Source organism: Coregonus clupeaformis, unplaced genomic scaffold (genome assembly GCF_020615455.1).
Source record: "Coregonus clupeaformis isolate EN_2021a unplaced genomic scaffold, ASM2061545v1 scaf2734, whole genome shotgun sequence".
NCBI lineage: Eukaryota > Metazoa > Chordata > Actinopteri > Salmoniformes > Salmonidae > Coregonus > Coregonus clupeaformis.
The window spans coordinates 27,501-34,414 of NW_025536188.1; positions in this window are offsets into that span (position 1 = coordinate 27,501).

The window sequence follows — 6,914 nt, forward strand, 5'->3', positions numbered from 1 at the left end:
CAGGGGTTGTCTTAGCTCATAGACAGAGAGACAGGGGTTGTCTTAACTCATAGACAGAGAGACAGGGATTGTCTTAGCTCATAGACAGAGAGACAGGGGTTGTCTTAACTCATAGACAGAGAGACAGGGGTTGTCTTAGCTCATAGATAGAGAGACAGGGGTTGTCTTAGCTCATAGATAGAGAGACAGGGGTTGTCTTAGGTCATAGACAGAGAGACAGGGGTTGTCTTAACTCATAGACAGAGAGACAGGGATTGTCTTAGCTCATAGATAGAGAGACAGGGGTTGTCTTAACTCATAGACAGAGAGACAGGGGTTGTCTTAGCTCATAGACAGAGAGACAGGGGTTGTCTTAACTCATAGACAGAGAGACAGGGGTTGTCTTAGCTCATAGATAGAGAGACAGGGGTTGTCTTAGCTCATAGACAGAGAGACAGGGGTTGTCTTAGCTCATAGACAGAGAGACAGGGGTTGTCTTAACTCATAGACAGAGAGACAGGGGTTGTCTTAGCTCATAGATAGAGAGACAGGGGTTGTCTTAGCTCATAGATAGAGAGACAGGGGTTGTCTTAACTCATAGACAGAGAGACAGGGGTTGTCTTAACTCATAGACAGAGAGACAGGGATTGTCTTAGCTCATAGATAGAGAGACAGGGGTTGTCTTAACTCATAGACAGAGAGACAGGGGTTGTCTTAGCTCATAGACAGAGAGACAGGGGTTGTCTTAACTCATAGACAGAGAGACAGGGGTTGTCTTAGCTCATAGATAGAGAGACAGGGGTTGTCTTAGCTCATAGATAGAGAGACAGGGGTTGTCTTAGGTCATAGACAGAGAGACAGGGGTTGTCTTAACTCATAGACAGAGAGACAGGGGTTGTCTTAGCTCATAGATAGAGAGACAGGGGTTGTCTTAGCTCATAGATAGAGAGACAGGGGTTGTCTTAGCTCATAGGCAGAGAGACAGGGGTTGTCTTAGGTCATAGACAGAGAGACGGGGATTGTCTTAACTCATAGACAGAGAGACGGGGTTTGTCTCATCCACATGGACTCCAGGGATGACATCCAAAGCCAAGGGAGGCCATTTACTCAGGCATGCCATGAGAGGAGGGAGGCCTGATGGGTTCTGACTGGGTCATATAAGGCCTGATAGGTTCTGACTGGGTCATATAAGGCCTGATGGGTTCTGACTGGGTCATATAAGGCCTGATAGGTTCTGACTGGGTCGATGGGGTCGTGCTCTCTGTATGAGGCCATTTACTCAGGCATGCCATGAGAGGAGGGAGGCCTGATGGGTTCTGACTGGGTCATATAAGGCCTGATGGGTTCTGACTGGGTCGATGGGGTCGTGCGCTCTGCATGAGGCCATTGTGATCATTGCTGCAGTACTTTAATAGTTTTTACAGGAACCAAGTCAAGACACTGCTGTCTGTCTGTTGTCTGGTACCCAGAAATCCCTGCAACGCACCCATTGACCACTCTGTAGGGGGAGAAGCATCCTGTTCCTTATATGGTGCACTTCTTTTGACCAGTGGAGGATGGTGAAGTGATGTATGGTGGACAGTTACAGAGGAGAGGAGGTGCTGGACAGTAATCAGTCTGTCCCTAGGGGAGGTGCTGGACAGTAATCAGTCTGTCCCTAGGGGAGGTGCTGGACAGTAATCAGTCTGTCCCTAGGGGAGGTGCTGGACAGTAATCAGTCTGTCCCTAGGGGAGGTGCTGGACAGTAATCAGTCTGTCCCTAGGGGAGGTGCTGGACAGTAATCAGTCTGTCCCTAGGGGAGGTGCTGGACAGTAATCAGTCTGTCCCTAGGGGAGGTGCTGGACAGTAATCAGTCTGTCCCTAGGGGAGGTGCTGGACAGTAATCAGTCTGTCCCTAGGGGAGGTGCTGGACAGTAATCAGTCTGTCCCTAGGGGAGGTGCTGGACAGTAATCAGTCTGTCGCTAGGGGAGGTGCTGGACAGTAATCAGTCTGTCCCTAGGGGAGGTGCTGGACAGTAATCAGTCTGTCCCTAGGGGAGGTGCTGGACAGTAATCAGTCTGTCCCTAGGGGAGGTGCTGGACAGTAATCAGTCTGTCCCTAGGGGAGGTGCTGGACAGTAATCAGCCTGTCTCTAGGGGAGGTGCTGGACAGTAATCAGTCTGTCCCTAGGGGAGGTGCTGGACAGTAATCAGTCTGTCTCTAGGGGAGGTGCTGGACAGTAATCAGTCTGTCCCTAGGGGGAGGTGCTGGACAGTAATCAGTCTGTCCCTAGGGGAGGTGCTGGACAGTAATCAGTCTGTCCCTAGGGGAGGTGCTGGACAGTAATCAGTCTGTCGCTAGAGGGAGGTGCTGGACAGTAATCAGTCTGTCCCTAGAGGGAGGTGCTGGACAGTAATCAGTCTGTCCCTAGGGGAGGTGCTGGACAGTAATCAGTCTGTCGCTAGAGGAGGTGCTGGACAGTAATCAGTCTGTCGCTAGAGGAGGTGCTGGACAGTAATCAGTCTGTCCCTAGGGGAGGTGCTGGACAGTAATCAGTCTGTCCCTAGGGGAGGTGCTGGACAGTAATCAGTCTGTCCCTAGGGGAGGTGCTGGACAGTAATCAGTCTGTCCCTAGGGGAGGTGCTGGACAGTAATCAGTCTGTCCCTAGGGGAGGTGCTGGACAGTAATCAGTCTGTCCCTAGGGGAGGTGCTGGACAGTAATCAGTCTGTCCCTAGGGGAGGTGCTGGACAGTAATCAGTCTGTCCCTAGGGGAGGTGCTGGACAGTAATCAGTCTGTCCCTAGGGGAGGTGCTGGACAGTAATCAGTCTGTCCCTAGGGGAGGTGCTGGACAGTAATCAGTCTGTCGCTAGAGGGAGGTGCTGGACAGTAATCAGTCTGTCCCTAGGGGAGGTGCTGGACAGTAATCAGTCTGTCCCTAGGGGAGGTGCTGGACAGTAATCAGTCTGTCCCTAGGGGAGGTGCTGGACAGTAATCAGTCTGTCCCTAGGGGAGGTGCTGGACAGTAATCAGTCTGTCCCTAGGGGAGGTGCTGGACAGTAATCAGTCTGTCCCTAGGGGAGGTGCTGGACAGTAATCAGTCTGTCCCTAGGGGAGGTGCTGGACAGTAATCAGTCTGTCCCTAGGGGAGGTGCTGGACAGTAATCAGCCTGTCCCTAGGGGAGGTGCTGGACAGTAATCAGTCTGTCCCTAGGGGAGGTGCTGGACAGTAATCAGTCTGTCCCTAGGGGAGGTGCTGGACAGTAATCAGTCTGTCCCTAGGGGAGGTGCTGGACAGTAATCAGTCTGTCCCTAGGGGAGGTGCTGGACAGTAATCAGTCTGTCCCTAGGGGAGGTGCTGGACAGTAATCAGTCTGTCCCTAGGGGAGGTGCTGGACAGTAATCAGTCTGTCCCTAGGGGAGGTGCTGGACAGTAATCAGTCTGTCCCTAGGGGAGGTGCTGGACAGTAATCAGTCTGTCCCTAGGGGAGGTGCTGGACAGTAATCAGTCTGTCCCTAGGGGAGGTGCTGGACAGTAATCAGTCTGTCCCTAGGGGAGGTGCTGGACAGTAATCAGTCTGTCCCTAGGGGAGGTGCTGGACAGTAATCAGTCTGTCCCTAGGGGAGGTGCTGGACAGTAATCAGTCTGTCCCTAGGGGAGGTGCTGGACAGTAATCAGTCTGTCCCTAGGGGAGGTGCTGGACAGTAATCAGTCTGTCCCTAGGGGAGGTGCTGGACAGTAATCAGTCTGTCCCGTAATTTTGGTGCACATAGAATGTAACTGTGCATTAAAAATAGTGATCATAAATGTTGACATTGTATATGACATGAGTTGTATGATATGAAAATGTGAAGTGCCCGTTTTGACTCATGGGTGTTTGGCTTGATTTTATGACATCAAAGCGGTATTTATTACAATCCTCAACATCTCATCTTTCAAAATGCATCGAGTTCTCTTCATTTACAGCGTTTCCCTCACTCAGACAACAACAAAAATGTGCATAAGTTGCCCAATTAGCTGGAGGGATTGGGGGCAACTTCTGGTCCTGTGGTGCTCAAGTTCAGAACAGCTGTCAGTCAAAAAGATCCGCAGCATGCATTCCATAGAACGAGTTGGTGTTTGTGTAATGTAAGGTACCGGGGAGAGAGATGGCTCGGGTATGGATCATGTTGATAAGAACGTCGTCTTGGGGGCCAAACCCTGGTTTCCATACAATGAGAACAGTCTTCATAGCAGATACTGTCTGCTGTGAATTATTCATGTATTTCATGCAAATCCTAACCTTTTGACCCATTCCACACATCTGCTGTTTGTCTTGTAGACTGAGAGGGTGTATCTTTGCTTTAAAATATATTTATATTCTCTGTATGTCAGAGCTCTCAACATCACGCTTCAGAGTGTGGAGTCGACCAGCCTCGGTATTGGAGAGCTCTCAGCATCACGCTTCAGAGTGTGGGAGTCGACCAGCCTCGGTATAGGAGAGCTCTCAGCATCACACTTCAGAGTGTGGGGTCGACCAGCCTCGGTATTGGAGAGCTCTCAGCATCACACTTCAGAGTGTGGAGTCGACCAGCCTCGGTATAGGAGAGCTCTCAGCATCACATTTCAGAGTGTGGAGTTGACCAGCCTCGGTATTGGAGAGCTCTCAGCATCACACTTCAGAGTCTGGGGTCGACCAGCCTCGGTATTGGAGAGCTCTCAGCATCACACTTCAGAGTGTGGAGTCGACCAGCCTCGGTATAGGAGGGCTCTCAGCATCACACTTCAGAGTGTGGAGTCGACCAGCCTCGGTATAGGAGGGCTCTCGGCTGGGGTCGACCAGCCTCACTTGCTACCTTATTACATTTTTTTGAATAAAGTAATATCCTGATTGGTGATTGACCTTGTCTCTCCTCATTATTTATTAGAATTTCCACGACACCTGACAACAGTCTGATTCTAACTGGTTACAGGAGCCTGACAACAGTCTGATTCTAACTGGTTACAGGAGGCTGACAACAGTCTGATTCTAACTGGTTACAGGAGCCTGACAACAGTCTGATTCTAACTGGTTACAGGAGCCTGACAACAGTCTGATTCTAACTGGTTACAGGAGCTTGACAACAGTCTGATTCTAACTGGTTACAGGAGCCTGACAACAGTCTGATTCTAACTGGTTACAGGAGCCTGACAACAGTCTGATTCTAACTGGTTACAGGAGCCTGACAACAGTCTGATTCTAACTGGTTACAGGAGCCTGACAACAGTCTGATTCTAACTGGTTACAGGAGCCTGACAACAGTCTGATTCTAACTGGTTACAGGAGCCTGACAACAGTCTGATTCTAACTGGTTACAGGAGGAGCCTGACAACAGTCTGATTCTAACTGGTTACAGGAGCCTGACAACAGTCTGATTCTAACTGGTTACAGGAGCCTGACAACAGTCTGATTCTAACTGGTTACAGGAGCCTGACAACAGTCTGATTCTAACTGGTTACAGGAGCCTGACAACAGTCTGATTCTAACTGGTTACAGGAGCCTGACAACAGTCTGATTCTAACTGGTTACAGGAGCCTGACAACAGTCTGATTCTAACTGGTTACAGGAGGAGCCTGACAACAGTCTGATTCTAACTGGTTACAGGAGGAGCCTGACAACAGTCTGATTCTAACTGGTTACAGGAGCCTGACAACAGTCTGATTCTAACTGGTTACAGGAGCCTGACAACAGTCTGATTCTAACTGGTTACAGGAGCCTGACAACAGTCTGATTCTAACTGGTTACAGGAGCCTGACAACAGTCTGATTCTAACTGGTTACAGGAGCCTGACAACAGTCTGATTCTAACTGGTTACAGGAGGAGCCTGACAACAGTCTGATTTTAACTGGTTACAGGAGCCTGACAACAGTCTGATTCTAACTGGTTACAGGAGCCTGACAACAGTCTGATTCTAACTGGTTACAGGAGCCTGACAACAGTCTGATTCTAACTGGTTACAGGAGCCTGACAACAGTCTGATTCTAACTGGTTACAGGAGCCTGACAACAGTCTGATTCTAACTGGTTACAGGAGCCTGACAACAGTCTGATTCTAACTGGTTACAGGAGCCTGACAACAGTCTGATTCTAACTGGTTACAGGAGCCTGACAACAGTCTGATTCTAACTGGTTACAGGAGCCTGACAACAGTCTGATTCTAACTGGTTACAGGAGGAGCCTGACAACAGTCTGATTCTAACTGGTTACAGGAGGAGCCTGACAACAGTCTGATTCTAACTGGTTACAGGAGGAGCCTGAAAACAGTCTGATTCTAACTGGTTACAGGAGGAGCCTGACAACAGTCTGATTCTAACTGGTTACAGGAGGAGCCTGACAACAGTCTGATTCTAACTGGTTACAGGAGGAGCCTGACAACAGTCTGATTCTAACTGGTTACAGGAGGAGCCTGACAACAGTCTGATTCTAACTGGTTACAGGAGCCTGACAACAGTCTGATTCTAACTGGTTACAGGAGCCTGACAACAGTCTGATTCTAACTGGTTACAGGAGGCTGACAACAGTCTGATTCTAACTGGTTACAGGAGGCTGACAACAGTCTGATTCTAACTGGTTACAGGAGGCTGACAACAGTCTGATTCTAACTGGTTACAGGAGGCTGACAACAGTCTGATTCTAACTGGTTACAGGAGGCTGACAACAGTCTGATTCTAACTGGTTACAGGAGCCTGACAACAGTCTGATTCTAACTGGTTACAGGAGGAGCCTGACAACAGTCTGATTCTAACTGGTTACTGGAGCCTGCTTCTTTCTACGGTATGTCTATACAATACACATCATTATTGATAATGTACACTTGACTAGACAGTGATATTGTTGTGATTGACTTCAGGGAAATATAGCCTAGCTAATGATAAGATAGTTATTGATTGATTGATGATGATTATTATGGAATTCCACAGCCAGTGTGAGATGGT